Genomic DNA, 14,845 nt, shown 5'->3' on the forward strand with positions numbered 1-14,845 from the left:
TGAAGACTAGAAATGTCCCCTCCTGCCTGAAGCCCAGGGTGGCTCTGGGCCTCGTGGTATCTCAACCTTCCTGGACCGGTCAGCGCCTCCACTCCATTCTGTTAGCAGAAGACAACTCTGAGCAGCAAGGCTGGAGGCATCTACCCTCTGGAGACTGAACTGTAACTCTCTCTGGAGCCAGATTCCTCCACAGGGAATAAACATGGAAATATTTGTGATAAAAAATAGGGTGGAGCCTTGTGTCTCTTTGGGGAACAGGATTCCAATTATCTCCACTTGCCTTCAGGCTCCACAGCGTAGTCTGTTTACAGTTCTTTAGAAACCCTTTACCTCTACGAAGTTCTTCCCAGATATGCTGCCGTGTCTCTGCTCTTTCATGAAGGCAGAAATAGGACCTTGAGGAGCGCATGGTACCCTCTTCCTGCCCCAGTGACATGAAAGGGACTGGACAGAGGAAAGTACACTGAAGCATATAAGCCAAAAAAGTGTTCTTTGCTGGATGTGGGTCAGTGGTCAGTGGTGATGCCGAGGGCTCTCTTGACGGGGAGCTGGGCGCCAGGATGCAGACACCCACAGAGCCCATCCTGGGGGCGTACAGTAAAGCAGGGGGCTCACACATTGACCAATGCAGCCTCAACAGCTCGCCCAGACCAACCAAATATCTAGCGACAATTTGGAATCAGTCATGGGAGAAAAAGCAAACTGCCAATCAGGTCAAGCTGCCAGGGGACAAGCTCAGGGTTTAAACTTTCACTACCACCAGCTCCTTTCTCAAGCCAGACACGAATGTTTGATGAAAGAACGAGTGGATAAAAGAGATGACTTCTTGTCAGAAAAAAATACCATTTTCTCATCCTCAGGGTCTTGGTCATCTGATCTACCACTAGACTACCATTTTTACTACTTAAAAAAAAATTTTTTTTTATTTTGTATTGGGGTAGAGCCAAGTAACAATGCTGTGATAGTTTCTGGTGGACAGCAAAGGGACTCAGCCATACATATACATGCTTCCATTCTCCCCCAAGCCCCCCTCCCATCCAGGCTGCCACATGACATTGAGCAGAGTTCCCTGTACAGGACAGTAGGTCCTTGTTGGTTATCCATTTTAAATACAGCAGTGTGTACACATCCACCCCAAATTCCATAACTATCCCTTCCCCACATCCTTCTCCCCTGGTAACCATAAGACTGTTCTCTAAAGAGTCTACCACTTTTTAAATTAGTGATCACCTAACAAGTAACTCCATCCTCAATGGCTGTACCCACAACAAAAGCCTCGAATAGAAGACGGGGGAGGAGCGGGGAGAGGAGGTGACGGGTTATTTATTGAGCAAGCGCCTTAAACATGCTGTTGTTTTCCATCTTGTACCAGCTCTGTAAGGCATTTTTCATCACATTCCTCTTTTACAGAGGAGCAAACAGAAGCTACAACTGGTTCCATAACATGTACAAGGTCATATGGAGAGAAGGGAGTGACCCCACACATGCACGTTCAAGTCTGTCTGAGTCCTCCTCCTTCTGAAATGACATGACTTTCCAAACTTACTCCAGACAGACAGGAAAGTCTGATTTTGCGGCGTTTCACTGCTAAAATAAAATAATTGTTTATAATACCAGTCTTTTCCCCGTTTCACCAGAATTAATTGAATTTTCTTCGTTTCATGTTTTTTCTCCTTATTTTTTTCCTAAGGCTTTTGGTGCCTGCTACCCCTTACCGGATAGTGACATCAGCAGTCCTAAAAAGGATGAAAAATTAGGAAAGGATCCTTAACAACGATTCATGCTTCATTTGGGAGATTTTCTCTTATTACGGAAGGTAGGCTCTCAATTGCGACTTCAGATTGAATGCGTGTTCCAGGCGCCTTGGGCGCTGGCAGGAGAGTTAACGCCCACGGAGCTCATTTAAAAAGGTGTCTGGACAGGATGTCTGAGGAGGGCCGTCCATCTGAAGGAGAACACAGGATGCACCCAGCTCCACGTTAGCAAGGACACACCAGGGGCGATGAAAGCAATTTCCTATTCAGAAGAAGCTGGTCTAGTTCCTTCTAGCGAGCAGCCTGTCTGCTCTAGCTTCTATCAGGAGTACAAACAGTCTTTGGTCTCTCAATAAATCACCCATTTGCCACAGAAGACACGTCCTCTTCATTAGAGAAGGGGGAGGATTAGACTCCGACCTTAGAGCTTTAGAGCTGTATTGTGATGCTCCAAACAATTACATGAAAGTCAGACCCCACTGACAGGCAACCTCCCAGGACTAAGGAAAGGAAAGAAAGAGCTTCTGAAAGCAGCCAGGTCTGAGGCTCTGCAGCCCTGCCGAGAGGCCAACTTCTTCCTTCCAGGAGCCGTTTATCCAGTCACCCCTTCATCTACTCATCCAACACTTTTTCAGCCCTACCCTGTGCTGTGCAGCTATTTGGGAAGCCCCAGGATGCACAGGAACCCCCTGCCATCCGTCTGGGGGGAGATGGAGTAGGGGAGAGAATTCATACAATGCTGCGCCCTACAGGCTCTGCTGGGTGGGGAAGGGGGCCCGATGGGGGCCACGGAGGAGTGTGGATGTCAAGCAGGAAAGACGATATATTCCCACACGACCCTTCCCCCAACAAGGAAACTTCAGAGTCGACGGAAATGAGAAAAGGAAAATTAGACTGGACGTTCAAATTTACAACTTTTGTGCATCAAAAGACACTAACAACAGGATGAAAAGTCCACCGATGGGAAATACTTATAAAAGCAAACACCCAGCAAGGAATTAATATCTAGAATAGATACCCCTACAACTCAACAGTAAAAACAAACAGCCTTGATTCCAACACAAGACAAAGGAGCTGAAAGGGCATTTCTCCGAAGAAGATTCACCTATTTTCATAGTGTTTAGCTTTCCTTCTTTGTTCTGTTGTTTTCTGGTTTTGATATCAGAGAAATCATGCCTTCATAAAAAGCCCCGAGAAGAGTTCTCTCTTCTATTTTTTCTGGAAGACATCAGGTAGAATTGATCCGCTATTCCTTAAATGGTATAATTCTCTGGTGAATCTGTCTGGTCTGGAGATTTTAAATTAGGAATTTAATTCCCTTAATAGTTGTAGGACTGTTAAAATTATCTATTTCATATTGAGGCAGTTGTGGTAGGTTGCACTCTTCCAGAAACCGGTCTGTTTCATCCAACTTGCCAGATCTATGTGTAAAGAGTTGCTTGCGCTAGTCTCTCACTACTTTTTTTGATGCCTGAAGGATTTATAGTGCTATTTCATTTCTGGTATTAGAATTGGCATGTTCTCTCTTTTTCTCTTTGTCATTCATGATAGAGATTTGTCAGCAACTTTATCTTTTCAAATGGCTAGCTTTTTGTTCAATTGTTTCATTGATTTTCTATTTTCAAATTCACAAATTTCTTTCTTTTCTCTTTCTTCCTTTCTTGAAGTATAGTTGATGTATAATATTATATAAGTTTCAGGTGTACAACACAGTGATTCACAATTTTTAAAGGTTATTCTCCATTTATAGTTATTATAAAGTATTGCCTATATTCCCTGGGTTTTACAATATATCCCTGTGGCTTTTAAAATGTTATATATTACAGTTTTTTATTTTATACAGAATAGTTTTATTTTATAGATAATAGCTTTTATTTTATACCTCTTAATCCCCTTAAGTTAATCAATTTCTGATTGAATATCAGTTTCTTCCTTCTATTTGCTTTGGGTTTATTTTGCTGGTTTTTAAGTTTCTTGAGATGGAGACTTAGATTATTGGTTTGAGACTTTGCCTCTTTTCTAAGTATTTAATGATGTAAATTTCCCTCTCAGCATTGAATTAGCTGCTTCCCACAAATTTTGATATGTTTTATTTTCATCTTGATTAAGTGTGTCTTTACATTTCCCTTGAGACTTACTCTTCGACTTCTGAATTACTTAGAAGTGTGTTATTTAGTTTTGAAGTGTTTAGACCTTCGTGTTATCTTTCTGTTATTGATTTCTAGTTTGAATAATAGTGGCCATTATTTCCTTGAGAACTTTTTCAGTCCTGACCTTTTTCTCTTCTCCTTCTAGAGCTCCAGTGACATGAATGTTAGGTCTCTTCTAACAGTCCCATGGGCCTCTAAGTCTTTCTTCCTTCTTTCTTTCCTTTTGTCTATTTTTTTTTCTTATTTGCTTTAGGTAATTTTTTATTATCTTCCAGTTCACTAATTTTCCTCCTCTGTCTCGTCCACTCTGCTGCTAACTTCATCCACTGAGATTTTTCTTTTATTTATCCTGCTTTTCAGTTCTCAAATTTCCATTTCATTCGTTTTCATATTTTCTATTTCTTCACTGAGATTTTTTTAGTTTTTCATTTGAGCAAAGTGTACCATAACTGCCCAGAGCACTTTTATGATGACTCATTTAAAATCCTTGTTGGGTAATTCTAACACATGCATTATGTGGGTGTCAGCATCTATTGCTTGAGCTTTTTCATTCAGATTGAGATTTTCCTGATTCTTTGTATGACGAGTGATTTGAGGTTGAAGCCTAGATGCGTTGAGTATCATGTTATGGGACTCTGGGATGCCAGAGATGAAATAACACCCAGGGAACTCATAGCAGTGTTATCCTCCATGTCCTAAGGTCCCTGGTGGGTCTACCTCCTTCTTGCCACTTTCAGAGTCTTCTTATGCTTATTTTACACAAAATGTTGAGCGATGTTTAGCTCTACCTAATAGGAAGAATAAGAGCAATTACTTGTACATCATCTTCCTAGAAGCAGGAATCCATACATATATATTTTTATGAACAATCTTTCTTCTCTTTCAGGGATCATGTCCTTCTCGCTCCTCCACTTCCAGTATCAGAACAACATGTGAAGATGCTACCTCCTTAATAAGCCCTGAATTAAGAATATGCTATTTCCATATTCTGTGCCTTGGTCCTGTTCGCCCACTCACTATCTCTTGCCTGCATTATTTAAATGGTTCCCAAATTAGTCTCCAAGCTGAAGGCCTTTCCCTCTCTTCCAGGCTCCTCTGTTCTGCAGATTGTGGGCAGAGACATCAATCTCTAGCCTTCCTTTCTGTTCCTTCATAACTGTTGGCAGCTCATCTCTGGCTTCATCCTGAAACTCAACCTCCTTTGCCTTCAAAGCGAGCAATACAATGGCTCCACCTGGCATCCACTGCCTTCTCTTCATCTGCTCTCCCATGTGATCTGCTGCTGCTGCTAAAATGCATCACTTCTGGATTCCAGACACGTGCTGTGCAGTTAGGTCTGGGCCTTCACACATGCCTTGCCTCCACTCAGAACGCCCCTCCTTGCCCACTGTCTCAAGGAAACCTTCCTCGATCACCCAAGGCAGAACCAATGGCTTCTCCACAGACATTCATACGTACCCTTTTACTCATCTTTCTCTGAGCACACTTTCAATCCATTTCGCAGACATATGACAGAATGTGTAGTTCTTGCAGGGTCTCTTCAGGCCTTCTTGGCTCAGTGGTCCAGGGAGGATAGCAGGCCCATCAGCGGATGGGAGAGCAGAGCTGGCTTCATCCGGAAGCAGGGGGTGTGCAGAGAAGCATCTGCTACTTCTAGAAAGTGTACCTTCATCAGGAGATTCTGCTCTGTGTCTGGCTGCTCTGAAGGTCCAGGAAGATTCTTTAGAGATGTGTTCACCACACTTGTCTTGAGGTCAGTTGTGCAGACTGTCTATAGCAAGGTTCCCTGCCCTTCATTAGATCCACCTGTCATGACCGTGATGTGGACAGTTCATCCTTTGGGGTGCGGCTGCTTTCTCTGTAAGGGGGGATTGGCAGCATGAGGAGTAAGGGAAGGGAGAAGTTGGTGGGGTTAAGTCTTGGCTCTGCCACTTACAAGCTGTGTGAACTCTGGACAAATTATTGAACTTCTCTTTGTATGTCAGATTCCTCATCTGAAAAATGGGGATAAGCATAAAACCTGCAGAGAATCACATTTAAATGCTTAGAACCACTCACAGCACTCCATAAATGTTAGCGGTTAGCATTTTCAATGATTTCCACCAAAGTGCCCTAAACAGTAGAAGAATATGAGTAAGGATCTGGGGAGAGACCCCAAATTAGCCTCTATCTGCTTGACATTTCTTTTAAGCATTCATGTGTGCGTGCATGCTCAAACACTTCAGTCGTGTTCAATTCTTTGTTGACCCCGCGGACTGTAGCCCGCCAGGCTCCTCTGTCCATGGGATTCTTCAGGCAAGAATACTGGAGTGGGTTGCCATGCCCTCCTCCAGAGGATCTTCTCAAACCTGGAAATGAACCCATGTCTCCTGAGTCTCCTGCATTGCAGGTGGATTCTTTACCCACTGAGCCGTCTGGGAAGCCCTTAAGCATTCTATCTCATGTTAAATATTCATGCAAGTTTTGCATTCTACTCCATTATAAGGTTGAGTATTTTTTTTAACACATTTTTTACTGAAGGATTTTTGCAGAAGCTAATGCCTGCAGCTAGCAATTTATTATGGAAGTGAACATTGAAACACACTGGTCAATAATGTTCGGGTAACAAAAGATGTATTAATATGTCTCTAGTTAATAAGACCCTGATGCTGGGAAAGATGGAAGGCAAAAGGAGAAGGGGGCAGCAGAGGCTGAGATGGTTAAATGGTATCACTGACTCAATGGACATTAATTTGAGCAGACTCTGGGAGACAGTGGAGAACAGAGGAGCCTGGCGTGCTGCACTCCATGGGGTCACAAAGAGTTGGACACGACTTAGCAACTGAGCAACATTTCTTCTGCAAATGTATTTAAGAAAAAAGTACACTCTAGGTAGACACCTCCATGTTGCCCCTCGACATAGGCTTGAGTGAGGGGCACAGCCAGGGGACCTTGAGCCAAGGATACAGAGGGTGGGTGCCCAGGCTGGCGCTGGAAGGTGCGTTTCACTGGTGAGAGCCATGCAGGGCCGCCGCCCCGCTCCCTGCCCCTCCCTCAACTGGGAGCCACAACCTCAGTCCAGCTTTTCTCATTTCAAGAGCTGGCCTCTTCTTGGACGCCTGGGATCTAGAGAATGTGAGCACGGAAATAAAAATCTTGGCTTGGATTTCCTGAGCTATGATCATCAATAAAATAGGGCAAAAGAGAGCTATAATCTAATGTACTATATTACTGTAATTAGAGCTTCATGCATGGAGCTCTTACCCGCCCTCCCTCCAAAATAACCAAACACTTTTAGCATAAATAGTAGCGACTTTATTCTCCATCACGGGGCGCTCTGTGATTGGGTAATTATGGTAACAGCATCCAGTACGCGGGTGTCAAGTTCAGAATGTAAGAGAAAAAGGATGGGAAAAGGCACACGAAGGAAGAGAAACACAGAATCACAGCGTCGCAGGGTTGGGAAGAACCCTGGCAATTGTGTACCTTCCTTCCTGCTAACAAAAGAGGAAATGGAGGCTCAAGATGGTGGGGGTGGGCTAGGTGGGGGTAAGAGACCTGCAAATGTCAGACGCTTAGACGGAGGTGGAAAAAATGTGAAGGGGTTAGTCACTCAGTCTTGTCCGACTCTTTCTTGACTCCCTGAACTGTCGCCCGCGAGGCTCTTGTGTCCATGGAATTCTCCAGGCAAGAATACTGGAGTGGGTAGCCATTCCCGTCTCCAGGGGATCTTCCCAATCCAGGGATCGAATTCGGGTCTCCTACATTGCAGGTAGATTCTTTCCTGTCTGAGCCACCAGGAATGGACAGAGGTGGAGTCAGAACCAAATCCTAGGTCCGTCTCTCCTGTTCAAACTCTTTTCTACCCTGATGTCCCTGGACAACTGCATAAGTAGAATATTCTAGAAAACTTTCCACAAGGCAACGAGTCTTTGCTAATGAAACCTGTGGAGGTATAGAACACAGCGCTTCCGTGCCTTGAGCTGTGGTCAGTTCATTTGTTGCCTGCAGCCCAAAGTCATGGGCACTGAATGTCAACAGTTGTTAGCAGGAAAAGTGTGAAACATGTTCTGTTTTGTCCATTTGGTTTCTCTGACCCAGCAGATGGGAAAAATGAGCAAGTGCACAAACTAATACTTTGTTCAGCTTCTGGTTAAGGAGGCTGACTGTTTACTTTCAATGAGATTTTATTTCTGTTATTACACTGAGAGCAACTACCACCCTGGTCAGGTGGCAGCCGTCACATCAAGGCAAGACCCTCTGCCAGAAGAAAGATCACGGCTCGATGAAGCCTCGGGTGATGGTTGGCAGTTTTCAGCAATAAAGTGTTTACAATTAAGGTATACACATTGTCTTCTTAGACACAATGCCAGTGCACACTGAACAGACTGCAGTGTAGTGTCAATGTATCGATAACCTTTAAATCTTTCTTTTAACATAAATTTACTTTAATTGGAGGCTAATTAATATATTGTATTGGTTTTGCCATACATCAACATGAATCTGCCATGTGTGTACACATATTCCCCACCCTGAACACCCCACCCACCTCCCTCCCCATACCTGTGCTGGGTCTTAATTGCAACATACAGGATTTAGTTTCCTGGTCGGGGATCAAACTCGGCCACCTGCATTGGGGAAGCCAAATCTCAGCCACTGGACCACCAGGGAAGTCCCCCCCAGTCACTTTTATATGCACTGGAAGACCAAAAGATGTGTGTGACTTGCTTCACTGCGGCATTTGCTTTACTTGGGGTGGGGGTGGGTCTGGGTCCAAGTCCACAGCATCCTGGACCTGTGCCTGGAGGTCTGCCTTGGTCTCTTCTCACTTGAACATCAACCACAGATTTCCCCTAATGACAGCAAACCAGAATAATATGCTCCATTTCTCCCCATCAAGTGAAATAAAATACTTGGGGATCTGACAGCAAAAGTCAGGGGAAGACCTAGTTCCTAGCAGCCCTCCTCCTCATTAGCACACCAGAAGTTCAACAATTGAGGTTATGCTGTTGGCCCACTTTAGATGAAAAGGACGCATATCCAATTACTTCACATGACGAAGTGCAAACAATTAGAAATACACCCCAGACGGTGTCTTGGAACTTTCTGGAAGAAACAACTTCAGGTGTCTAGGTGCTTTCTCAGGCTGCCATTCAGAGCTGAGATTCACCCATCTTCACTCTGCTTCGCTGTTTTCATCCCTCCATTTCGGACCCAAGGGCAGCGAATCAATTATCAGTGATGTAGGTGGATGTTCATATATATGGAAGTGTTTCAAAGTAGATAAAAACAAAACTCCCCAAATCATACGGAACAGGGTGACACAAAACCTCAATCTGTGATCAACTACTATATAGAAGGGAAAAAACTCAAACATGCAAAAGAAAATAAAACATTGGAAATTTCCCAATAAAAAACTCTGAACACTTGTTAAAGTTTTTAAAAATTTGCCTAACCAGGCTGTAGCACCAATGAAATTACTCTCACCAAGTCTCCCAGCACCCGTGACTGACTTTCTTATTAGTTAATACAGTAGGGCAGTGGTTCTCAAACTCTGGCGGTGGAGGGAGGGGGGGCGGCATGTGAACCACCTGGAAGTCTGGTTAGCATTCAGAGGTTCAGCTTCAGATTCAGGTGGTCCTGAGCAAGTGCTGATTAACATAGCCACTAAGAAGAACATAAGGAGGTTCCTCAAGAGACAAAACAACAATGTGACCCAGCAATCCCACTCCTGGACATACACCCTGAGAAAATCATAATTCAAAAAGACACATGCACCCCAAATGTTCATAGCAGCATTACTTAAAATAGCCAGGACATGGAAGCAACCTAGATGTCCATAGACAGATGAATGGATAAAGAAGATGTAATACATACATACAATGGAAATATACAGCCATAAAAAGGAATGAAATGGAGTCATTTGCAGTGATGTGGATGAACCCAGAGTCTGTCATACAAAGTGTAGTTCAGTAAGAAAGAGAAAAACAAACATCGTATACTAATATATATAAATGAAATCTAGAAAAATGCTACTGATGAACCTATTTGCAGGGAAGGAACAGAGAAACAGATGTCGGAAAACAGACTTGTGGACATGGAGGGGTCAAGTGAGAGCGCAGCACGGACATACATACACCGCCATGTGCAACGCAGCTAGCTAGTGGGAAGCTGCTGAAGAGCGCAGGGAGCTCAGCTCGGTGCTCTGTGATGACCCCCAGGGTGGATGGAGGTGGGGGTGGGAGGCTCAAGAGGGAGTGGATATATGTATACATAGAGCTGACTCACTTGGCTGTATAGCAGAGACACACAGCACTGTAGAGCAATGATAAATTATAAATTAATTTATAAATCATAAATTTTAAAAAGGACTTGCATTTCTGAATTTCTGGTGTCAGCTGCTGCTGCTGATCCTCATCTTTTTTCTCCTACTATGTATTTTATTTGGCAGCACCGGGTCTTAGTTGCGGCACGTGGGATCTAGTGCACTGACCAGGGGTGGAACCCGGACCCCTGCGTTGGGCGCTCCGAGCTTTAGCCACTGGGTCACCAGGGAAGTCCCTCTAGACCTCACCTGACATAACTTAGCTGCAGGTGGCACTGGGGACCTCTCCCTGGACCTCGGGACACCACACCTTTCTTGCTTTCCCTGCCATCTCCCCTTTTCAGTCTCCTGGTGTCCCTTGAGACTTTACCCTTGGCTTCTAGTCTTTCACTAGAATCTTACCAAACAAATCCATTCTCTCTGAAGCCTGCGTCACCACCTACACCCAGAAGCCCCCGGACTGCAACTCTGGTCTGATACATGTGAGACTCACAAGCTCATGGTTCAACCTTGCATTGTGGTTCATTCACAGCTGCTTCTAGGTGACCCCAGAATGCCTAGCACATAGCACATGCTCCATAAACATCTGTTACAACTTCCTGGGAGATATTTCTACCTACATATCCCACAAGCTAACTGGCAACTGAGATCAGGTGTATTCAGAGAGTTATACATCACAAAGGGGTATTAGATAAACTAGATTCTCCCCCCACCAATATCTCCAATGGCTCCCTCGTCCACCAGTTTTGTGAGATCTAAGAAACGAAAGGGGCATCCTTGAATCTTCACAGGTCAAACACGTGTTGATTTTACCTGCTAAGTTTCTTTCTTTGTTAAATAGTTATTTCTGTTATCTTTTTATGTGGGTCTTAGTGGAGGCGCACGGACTCTGCATCTGCAGTGCATGGGCTCAGGAGTTGTGGCTCCTGGGCTTAGTCGCTCTGCCGCATGTGGGATCTTAGTTTCCTGATCAAGGATCAAACCCTTGGTCTTTGCGTTGCGAGGTGGATTCTTAACTACTGAACCATCAGAGAAGTTCCCTAAGTCTCTTTCAATCCTTGATTCCCACTGCCACTGCCTGGCTAGGCCACCTTGGTGTCTCGCTGAGATGCCACGCAGTCACCTGGCCCCCACCCCTTCTGTAATCTCCCCACCACACAGCAGCCAGCTGACAATCAGATCTCATCTTCCATGTGTGTCCAGGTCTCCTCCCCGCCAGAAGAACACCACCACCCCTGCCCCGGCCTGTCTGCTGGTGGCCCGCTGACCCCCTGGCTGTCTACACACTCCTCCCCCAGACTGTGCTCCAGTCAGCCTCAATATGTTTTTGTTCCTCAAACCTTCCACGCTCTCCTCTTTCTGAACCATGATGCATGACCTTCCTGCCACTCGGAAGAGACTTTCCTTTTCCTCTGACTACGTTTTGCTGATGACTTTGTGCTCATGTTTCAGTTCTCAACTTGAAGATTCACATCCTCCAAGAAGCCTTCCCTTTCTCCCTCAGGAAAAAAAAAAAAACCCAACTAGGATATGGCCTGGAACGTCCTGCGTCTGCATACAGTGTCACCCCTGCTTGTCTAATTATCTGGTTTATCTGCCTGTCCATGGGGAGCTCCTGTCCATGCAGTGCTGGGCCCAGGGCTGGGACTCAGTCATAAATTTCTAAAAAAAAAATTATTTGTTTGTTTAGATTTTTGGCTGTGCTGGGTCTTTGTTGCTGCATGGGCTTTCGCTAGTTGCGGCGAGTGGGAGCTGCTCTCTAGCAGTGGTGTGTGGGCTTCTCTTGCTGCAGAGCACGGGCTCTAGGGAGCACGGGCTCTAGGGAGCACGGGCTCTAGGGAGCACGGGCTCTAGGGTGCACGGGCTCTAGGGAGCACTGGTTCAGTAGTTGTGGTTTCTGGGCTTAATTTCTCCTCGGCATGTGGAATCTTCCCAGACCAGGGATTGAACCAACGTCTCCTGTACTGGCAGGCAGATTCTTTACTACTAAGCCACCAAGGAAGTCCCCAGTCCTATTTGCTAAAGGAATAGGCCAACCAGATTTAACGTGAGATACTGAAAAGAAATCAATCCAAAAGGAAATCAGGCCTGAATATTCACTGGAAGGACTGATGCTGAAGCTGAAACTTCAATACTTTGGCCACCTGATGTGAAGAGCCAACTCACTGGAAAAGACCCTGACGCTGGGAAAGATTGAGGGCAGGAGGAGAAGGGGACGACAGAGGATGAGATGTTTGGAAGGCATCACCGACTCAAGGGACATGAGTCTCAGCAAGCTCCGGGAGATGGTGAAGGACAGGGAAGCCTGGCATGCTGCAGTCCATGGCGTCACAAAGAGCTGGACACGACTGAGTGACTGAGCAACACTGAAAAGAAATTGTTTTAAGAGAAATTAATTTTCTGTTTGGGAACAGCCAGAGAAGCAGTTATATCTGGAAAAGGACACAGAGGGACACTCATGGACCACAGAGATTTTCTATCTCTTGCTCTGGGAGGAGGTTATGTGGGGGTCAACATAGGTAAAGTTTGAGCTGTGCAGTGAGCTAAGTGTATAAATGATACTTCAGTAAAAAGAAAGAAGTTAGGGCGTCCCTGGCGACTCGGTGGTAAAGAATTCGCCTGCCAATGCAGGAGGCACGGGTTTGATCCCTGGTCTGGGAAGATCCCACCTGCTGCGGAGCAACTGAGCCTGTGCGCCACAGCTACCGAAGCCCGCACTCCAGAGCCTGTACCCTACAAGAGATGCCACCACGATGAGATGCTCGAGCACTGCAACCAGAGAACAGCCGCCACTGGCCACAGCCAGAGAAAAGCCCGCGCAGCAGAGGACCCAGTGCAGCCACAGACAGATAATAAAGAAACACCATCTTTAAAAAGGAGTCCTGCTACCCTGACTTGTGGGCAAGAAAATTTCCCAGCATATCAAGATATGTAGGGTTGTCTAGTTTATGTATAGTTGGACGAGAACACAAAACCCAGACGTCCAAGGCTCATTTCTAACCAGTGGGCAAAAACAGAGGGGACTTAGCTGCCTATTTTCTGAAAGTCACTTTTTGTAAGGAGCCGGTTTTGTGGGGCTCACCTTGGGCTCCCTAACAGCCTTGATGGCTCCAGAGCCGCGTGCGAGCTCCGGTTGGATCTGCGGTCCCTTGGACCAAGGAAAGGCCAGTTTGAAACAGCAACGGAAACATTCTTGGGGCAGCGTGAGAAACTACATACATCCAGAGTAATGAGATCGAGATCCACCAACCGCCAAAAGCACTTTCCACACCTGATGGGACTCACTGCCTTCAGCCCACTTGGGTGACTTTTCCACAAAGGACCTCTTTTACCCCTATTCCTGGTTATTATTTTTGGAAAAGCTTCATTTTCCTCATGTCTCCACTTACTGCTGGTATTTTCACACCCAAAAATTAAATGAGAGAGAGAGAAAAATTAAACTCCTGATTATCTAATTTAGTGAGGATATTACTTTATACTTGATCATCATCACCAACATCATCATCATTACCAAGTGAGGGGGAGTTTTTAATCAGACCTCTCCAGTACCAGAATTAGAAAAACCGAGAGCATCGAAGCCTGATTGCTACCTTAGTTAACCGGCCCCGGACAGATGACTGCACGCCCCTCTGATCTCTGATTTGAGGAGCTCTGACGCTTTTTCAAAGTATTACCCGTGAAAAGGAAATAATCTGATAAAGTTGTCTTTACACCGGGGAGAGGAGGTGGGGGAAGCCGGGATGGGCGCAGGTCAGTGATGGTGATGGCGGTGATGGTGGTGATGATGGTGATGCTGGTGACGCCGGCCCGGTCCTCTCCCGTTGCTTCATCACCGCCTGTCCTCTGCCTCCTGCGTCCCCGTGTGGCCTCTGCCCGGAGAAACACGGCCGACAGGACTCGCACCCAAGCCACACGTCCGCAGGCGCCAGGCTGTGGCGCCCAGCGAAAGCGCACAGGGTCCCCGAGCGCCGCGGCTCGGCACCTCCCCCACGACCCCTGCGCCTCCTCCGCGCACTCCCGCGCCCCTCTCGGCGCCCTCTCTGCAGCGGCCGCTCCGCGCCCACCGCGCCCCGGCACCGCCTGGCCGGGCGCGCACAGCCCGAGCCCCGGACAACCGGGCTGGCCCGCATCCCCCGCAGGGAGTGCCCCCGACCCGGGCCCGCTCCCTGCGGAGCCCCCCCGCCCGGCCACCGGTCACTTACGCCTGCGCTGGGCCCTCCGCCCGGCTGCCCCGAGACAAAGGCTGCGCGGCCGCTGCGCCGCCGGCTGCTCCCCGAGCCTCGGCTGCCGGGGACCCGGAGGAGGATGGGGCGGAGGAGGCGGGGAGGAGGGGAAGGGATCGCAAGGGAGGGGCCGCCGAACCACCAGCCTCCCGGCTGGGGCTGCGAGACCTTCTCCCCGGCCCGCCGCGCTCTCGGATCCTCGGCCTAAACCTCCCCCAGGGACCAGGGTACCGCCCCTCGGGGGGCGGAGTGAGAGGAAGAGGATGGAGGGAGATGAGTGTGTGTGTGTGTGTTTTCCTCCTTCCCAATCACGAGTCTCTCCATCCACCCCCGCGTCCCCAGCCAGCTTTGGAAAATGCCGGCCTCTGCTTCACCTGGGCAACCCTGGAGGCGCTCCCAACCCACCCCCCTTCA

At 47.0% G+C, this 14,845-nt stretch overlaps 1 protein-coding gene across 2 annotated transcripts in view; it reads right to left on the reverse strand.

Moving 5' to 3' along the window:
- Nucleotides 1-14,641, reverse strand: part of GPR45 (G protein-coupled receptor 45) — a 40,063-nt gene extending 25,422 nt beyond the window's left edge. The window contains exons 1-2 of one of the 2 annotated variants that reach the window (XR_011256275.1): nucleotides 14,411-14,641; nucleotides 13,702-14,077 (exon numbers count right to left, since the gene is read on the reverse strand). The gene's annotated coding sequence lies outside the window, so the exon portion shown is untranslated. Of the gene's footprint in view, nucleotides 1-13,701; nucleotides 14,078-14,410 lie in introns of those variants that run through there. The other variant, XM_069586352.1, reaches the window with a different exon arrangement.
- Nucleotides 14,642-14,845: the final 204 nt, after the last annotated feature.

This window comes from Ovis canadensis, chromosome 3 (assembly GCF_042477335.2).
Source record: "Ovis canadensis isolate MfBH-ARS-UI-01 breed Bighorn chromosome 3, ARS-UI_OviCan_v2, whole genome shotgun sequence".
NCBI classification, from domain to species: domain Eukaryota; kingdom Metazoa; phylum Chordata; class Mammalia; order Artiodactyla; family Bovidae; genus Ovis; species Ovis canadensis.